Here is a 7533-nt window from a genome sequence, read left to right on the forward strand (position 1 = left end):
CATGGCACTTACATAGGAATGCATGCGAGAAGGTTAAGAACAATGGATTTCTAATGGACTTCAAGCAATTGATTTATGCCAATGTGAGTGTTGAAGAGTTTGAGGTCAGGTGGGAAGACATGGTGGACAGGTATAACTTATCAAGCAACTCTTGGGTCGTCCAAACCTATGAGATGAGGAATCTATGGGCTCTTGCATATTTGAGGGACCAATTTTTTGGGCGAATCAGGACAACATCCCAGTGTGAAGGGATTAACTCTCTAATAAAAGCATATGTGAGAAAGAAAGATACCCTTCTTGAATTCATCAATAACATGGAGACCGTGGTTAGCCATTACAGGAACAATGAAAGAGTCGCAGAGTTCAATAGTAAATATACCGCTCCAGTACTTGTGACTTCTTTGCCGACACTTGAAGATTTTGCTGCAAAGACTTTCACTCGTAACATGTTTCGGGAGGTCAGGAAGAAAATTGAGGATGCTTGTGCAATGAATACAGAGTTGGTAATTCAGGATGGTGGAAAACTATACTTCAAGTGTAACATTTTTGGAGTGCCAGAGATTCATCATGTGGTTGAGTTTGACAGAGTTCGGGGGATTCTCCGTTGCAAGTGTCTGTGGTTCGAAAATAGAGGAATTCCCTGCATGCATATATTCGCCTGCCTAAAGCACCAACACGTTGAAGTTATTCCAGAAAGCTTAGTGTGCAAGCGTTGGACGAAGAATGCCAAGAGTGACTTCATGAAGTCAAACGTCGATGATCCAAGTGATTCTGATAAGGTACTAAAGTGTCGTTTGGGTGTGTTAGGTGCTGAGTGTTCTAGGTTGATGGATTTGGCCTGTAAGAATTCAAGTGATTTTGTCGAAGTAATGAATAGTGTTGTCGACACAATTACAAAACTCCAAAAGCGAGGTGAAAATCCACGTAACGCTAACTTAGACGATGACTGTGTTGGTGACCCATTGGTGGTGAAGAGTAAGGGAGCTCCCAAGAAAAACTCAAAATTCAAGCAACAGAGAAAGTGTTCAAACTGAAGTGTGACAGGGCACTACAACAAAAGTTGTCCTAATGCTCCTGGTAGAATCCCAAAGGAGCCAGTAGACGATTATACAGAAACGAATATCAGCAGCATCCTCCCTAAGGTATCTCATACTATAACTATGTCTAGACATTTGTTGTATGCTGATCCGTCATATTATGTTATGGATTTATAAACTATGTTACTCTCATGCATTTGTAATGGACTGTGGTGTTTGCTTTGGGATCAGCACAAAAGACATGACAGTGTGAAAAATCAGCATAAGATGGAAAAAGATAGGAACATTGGTGGTGGAACAGCACCAACCTCAGCAGCTAAGTCGGCTTTTATTGATCAAGTGAAAACATCAAGTCTTGGTCCCAATATCCCGGTTTGTGCGTCTACAAGTAACGAAGAGTCCGGGATGAGTTCCATACTAGCTGGGTCGTTTGTTGTGGCCCCTGAAACTGGAATGGCAGCTTGAAGATGATTCAGATTTTTGGATGATTGGTTATTTCGTTCCATTTACTAATTACCTTTTATTGATGATTGTATAGTTTGCATTCATTGATTGAATTGACATTTATTGAACTAGGAAGATTATGTCATTTTGCTTATTTACTATTAAATTTGTAGAAATTACTTTTCGACTTATTCTATCAATAAACGAATTTGAGCTTAATGCTAGTTCATTTGAAGTGTCCCCATGTACTGTAGTAAGTAATTACGTATACGAATGTTAACCACCAAATTATAACTACGAACGCTAACTCGTGTCTTCTATTTACTACCGTGTCTTTTCCCCTTGCCTTTGCTGCGTTTTTTATTTCTATAATTCTATTTCTCTTTAAAAAAGATATTCATGTTCAGAATGACTATGTTAGTTTTAAAAAAAAGTTGAATGCAGGCCAAGGTAGCTACTGAGGAGTTAATCATTGTTTGAGATAATTTGTGGGAGAGATGCAAGATTCTGTTTACCCCAACTGCAGTTAAGGGATATCCATTCTACCTATATTGACAACTCACATTTGATATTATCTTAAAAGGTGGATACCTTCTTCTCAGCAATACAGGGCTTCTTGGTATTGTTTGCTTATGCCACTCTTGCCACATGTCAGTTCTTAAGTTTTGTGAGGTAGGTAAATACTTTCACCGCATTTGCTACACTATTTTGTTGAAAATTAGCTTTGCCAATTGGCCTCCTTGAAGAGTTAACTTAGTTTCCTATCACGCAAATTTTATACTTAATTTGTTCATTTGATCCAATTTTGCAGCATGCAGGGTTATATGGCATCAACCCAGTGGATGCTATTCAAATGGAGAATGGTGAGACCATTGCACAATGGACGAATTTATACCTATTAAAGTTTGGGGTAAGGTGATGTTACACAATTTAATGGTTGATGAGGCATTATGCAGAGTTTTTATATGGCCTGCTCTATCTTTTGCTTATTAATGTTGGATAAGTTTTCGGTTCTCAGTAAAACAGTCCTTTCTTTGCTGGTTTTGATTTTTCTGTTTTGAATACTTTGCACATATTAATGACTGAAAATGAGTAAACAATACTTGTACGTATTTATTTCCCACTTTTTTTGTTGTTCCCCCTTCCTTCCTTTCTTGAATTTCGTTTTACTATGATGCAAAAGAACTAATTGTATATCCCTTATTTACAACAGTCGCTTCAGTAGCCTTCTGATTTGATGCATCTTTTTTACAACTATTTACTTTCACTTTGTATATCTCTCTTGGCTCTTTCATTTTGCTTTATTTTTTTTTTACAAAAGTGAATGCTGTATGTTTTGTTCCATAAAATTTAATTCACTAGCTTGAAGTATATATCTTTTTTAGTATTGATTCTGAACTTAAAATCATGTATAATAAACTTGGTGAGCATTAACATCTATCTTACTTTTGCCTTCCTCTGATGGTATGGTAAACTGTGGTCTTGGCCATGCTTTTGAGAACCATTCTATATTGTTATGTTTGGCTAGAAGACAGTTGAGCTGATCGACTGCTTGGTTTTTTTTATGGCTTGCAAAACCTGACTACTGAATAAAGAAAAAGTGATTTTGTATGAGTTCTATTTTTTATATAAATGAAATAGCTAAAAGCTGACTTCTCCCTAGAGATACTCTTTATCGGCTTCTAAAGATGAAGAATCTGAATTTTTTTATTTTTTTGTTTTCTGTTTTTGCGGGATATTCTGACAATTCATATTAAAACTATTTGTCCCTGCACCGCAGTTTTTGATAAGCATAAAAACCAGAGGCTTCGATTTATGGAATGACAAATTCAAATTTGAAGGGTTGTAACTCGAAACCTCCGATTTGAGGTTTTTCTTTTTTCTTTATTTATAAGGCTGGAAAATTGCCGGGTTAGTGTTGAGGTTTTAAAATATAAAATAATTAAGAAGTTCATATGGTCTGATTTGTTTCTAACCGTTTTTCAAATTTCACACCCCAACATAACACACAATGAGCCAATAACAACCTATAAGTATAACACCAACGTTTCCTCAATATGTAAATTTAAAAGTGGAGAAGGATAGTATATAAGTAGTAACAAAGGAATACAGGATGAAAATACATACTTTTTGCTATATGACAATCATATAATGTTACAAAATGGCAATTTGACAACCAAAATAATCAGCAAACCTCAGCTGATCAACACACTGAACAATCATTTTATTGGTTTTTTTCCTTTTTCCAACTGAAAAATTCAGGTCACCTCACTACCTTGTCAATAAATGAAATCATATACTGCTATTACAACCGAAAAGAATGACAACCTTACACCATAATACCCTAATAAAAGATTTAAAAAATATACATATAACAATGCCTTCTAGAATGACATCCCAACTTCATTTAAAATTGACATGGAAATGAAAACATAATCCAATCTCAGCAACCATCAATGAGCTATTCAAAGCAGCATGGAGGGGGAGAAAATAAAAAAAAATATGAAAAAAATTCCTGCAATCAAAGAGATACAATGTCATCATTGACATTATATAAATACAACTTAACTGAAAGGATTAGTAGAAAATAAAATATTGAATTATATGCACTATCATGCAATCCAACAACAGTAACAAAGTCTTATTCTACTAGGCGAGGTCAGTTACGTCATGGAATCTGACAATGACCAAAAATCAAATCGTCATGAAGAATTATGTCATTTCAGAAGCCAATCCTATTTTGCACATAACTATGAGATGCAATCCCTGGTTTCTGCTTTACTCTTTCTGTTTGTGATTGATATTCTCTAATTCCATGCTTGCACCATCTCGTCAATTTTGAACCCTGTGATTATTAAAATTTAATAATGTGTTCTTATTGCCCTGAAATAATTGAGACTCAAAATGGATGTGAGTCTTAAACACGATGGCTAATATTTTTTCCTTCACATACCTCCAAGTGTTGTTGTATTAGAACTGTGATTTTTTATCATGACACCAATGTCAGACGAAGAATCTTCAGCTAGTTCTAACTTTTCAACTGCAACCTCCAAGGATTCCTCCCATGTGGGTAGGCCTAGCTTATATTCCACAACAGAGCGCTCATACAACAACGTTCCCCATAAAAGATATACCTGTAACCTCATCTTTGAAGCCTGCTCTTCGGCTTCCTCCGAAGAAACATACCGGAAAAGATTATGCAAATCCATTTTCTCTAACTGTTCTTTATAGTTGTCGAATTTGGATAATCCATTCAAACGCTGCTTCTCAATCCCTTCCCACATCAACATGCCTTTCTCCATGCTATCCTCTGCCTTGTTATAGTACTGCAAAACCTCTTCAGAAGCATCAATGTCCAGGTCCTTATTGGTTGCCACCGAATAACACCAATGAAGCTTTGCTTGCTCAAACTGCTGATACCCAAGTGCAAGAAGTCGTTCATAGAAGTCGGGTTTGATTCTCACGGCCTCTTCATATCTCGTTTCTGCTCTTGTGTACTCAGTTTGAGCCCAGTCATATGCAGACTTGATACTCTCCAAAGACTCTCTTGATCCATCCTCTGCAGAGGATACACGCTTCCTCGCCCTAGACATGTGAACATTCCCCCAATTAAATAATGCCGAAGCTGCCATTTCTTGAAATTTATCAGCTGCAATTTCAAACAGTTCTTGAGCATCATCATCCAATGCAGTATCCTCCATTGCTTCGGAATATAGCTTCATTCCAACCTCGTGAATATATAGATATGCATCAGAGTCAAATCCAACAGGGTTCTTGAACAGCCTTGCAAACTGGACAAGCCAGTCCTCCACAGTAATCACCCGGTTTGCTACCGGTTCGGCTCTTTGCCTAGCTATATTCTGTATATCCTCACCTGATTTGCTAACATAAGTTGGCACCCCACGTCCCATGGTTTTATCATCATAAGATGGTTCCTGTGAAGGATCCACTTCACAGGAATATAAAGTCGAATTGATCCCAGCACATTACCGGAACTTTCAGCTAGCCTTAAATCAGCAACATTGGTTATTGTAACAAAATCACCTTCTCAATCCTTATACTTCACAAGAACACTCTTCAATTGTGGAAACCGATCCTTTATTGTATCCCTTATCATCGTCAAACTACAATTCACCGGCAGCTGCGCCCATCGTATATCCTCTCCAAATATGAACTTCACTGTCCTGGTAACCGCAGTTTCTCGCCGCTTAACAGGTCTTGCTTCCAAATTGTTTTCTCAGTTGTGTTCTTGACCACTTCCTTATCCTCATCCTTAACATGACTCTTCACATTCTCCTGCACATGATCCGTCTGCACCACCTCCTTGTGCACAACCTCCTTATCCTCTTCCATCTTCTCGTCACTTTTCTGGTGATGACCTTTCTTCTTCTTTAGATTCTCCTTCACCACTTTTTGCAACCGGGCAACTGGAGGCTCTGCGATTGTAGCCAAAGCAATCTCAGTCTCATCTATACTGATGTCTGAGTTGAATTATTTCCCTTCCATTGTAACGCCAATATCTTTCTCACATTAACATTACTCTTGATTGAAAATTGACAATAAGGATCGACATATAGGAACTACTTATTCCCTATAACTGAGCCTTATGTATTACGAAAATGATCACCTCTAAAACATTGAATACCACATTAGTATTTAATTGTTCCTTGACCACGGAATCATATGATATATTAACCTGATATATGAGGCGGCATGATATTCAGGATGAATAAAACAAATTCAGTATATGGCATTATACCTTATCAACACAAAAAAAATAATGATATAACATACGATCATAGGAGTAGAGAATCAGAAGACCTGCCTGCTGCAGAAGAATGACTCCACAACTCATAATAAGAAATCAGCCAAAATCTGATACTTCCATAGCAGACAACCTCTTGAATTGCCTGCCACAAGCATGATAATGTCAAATTGTGATACTAAATTGATGGACTACGACAAGTTTCAAAACTAAACACAAGAATTGGGATGAACAAGAAGATACTAATCAAAGTACAAGACCTAGTTGAAGAATCATTGTGAGATTCAGCACCTTTACCTAGGGTTACACGATCAGACACAAATTTGGATCGGTCAAGAATAATTTTAAGGAACATCTCTTAAAAATGTTCAGCCATCTTAATCTGCAAGAGGACGAGTCCAATCATACTCTTAAAATTCTTTTTTTTCTGCTTAACACAAAATAAAATCCAATTTACCTCATCATTGTCGAATTCTACAACTCCAAATGGAACAAATGTTGATATAACAGATCTACGATGAGCAACATGAAGATCAATTTCCAGTTTCTCAGCCTCTGCTGGAAGACATGGCATGATGAATATACCAAACTTTTCGTAAACCATATCCTCTGGAAAGGGGCAAAATTTTATGTAGCATGAGTTGAGATGAACAATTTTCTCTTATACTTTCCAAGACTTTCTAAAGGGAGAAGAAACTAACATCTAATGTAATTCTCCGCTTGACTTGTCATCTGAAAAAAAAAGGGGAAAAAGTGAAATACGACAGCAATTCAAGGAAGAGAATAAGAAACCCACTAACCTAAAGATCAGTCCGAGAAGAGAGCCACTATGAACAGCGATGACCCTCGGGGGAGCAGACGTCATTGCCAATTTGCAGGAAAGGCTGAAGATAGGGTCACAAAATTGGGTGAGTGCTTTATTTTTCACGGGTTTGGGGCTATCGGGGTTTTTGGTTTGGCGGGTATATGTGTGAGAGTATCTTTTGATTCTCGTAGATTTAATTTTTGGGGGGTTTCTACCACCCAAACTATTCAGAACAACAACTGCTATCAGTTAAATTACAAAGGGAGCAGAGTTTTCGGGTGAACATGCGGAGTTCTCTAACACCTTTGCTATATAATTTCTATAAAATTGTAATTATTGTGTAGTGTAGTGTACCTACCCATTAATTTTGAGGTTGCAACGTCTCTTCTTTTTTAGTTTACAATTTTAGTAAAATAAATGGAAACAACACAATACTATCGATAAAAACGGCAGAATTAGAAACAAATAATTAGAAACGGTTA

General features: G+C 37.1%; 1 pseudogene; it reads right to left on the bottom strand.

The window, feature by feature from the left end:
* Positions 4145 to 6522, bottom strand: LOC110265610 (annotated as a pseudogene).

Source organism: Arachis ipaensis, chromosome B01 (assembly GCF_000816755.2).
Source record: "Arachis ipaensis cultivar K30076 chromosome B01, Araip1.1, whole genome shotgun sequence".
Classification (NCBI taxonomy): Eukaryota; Viridiplantae; Streptophyta; class Magnoliopsida; order Fabales; family Fabaceae; genus Arachis; species Arachis ipaensis.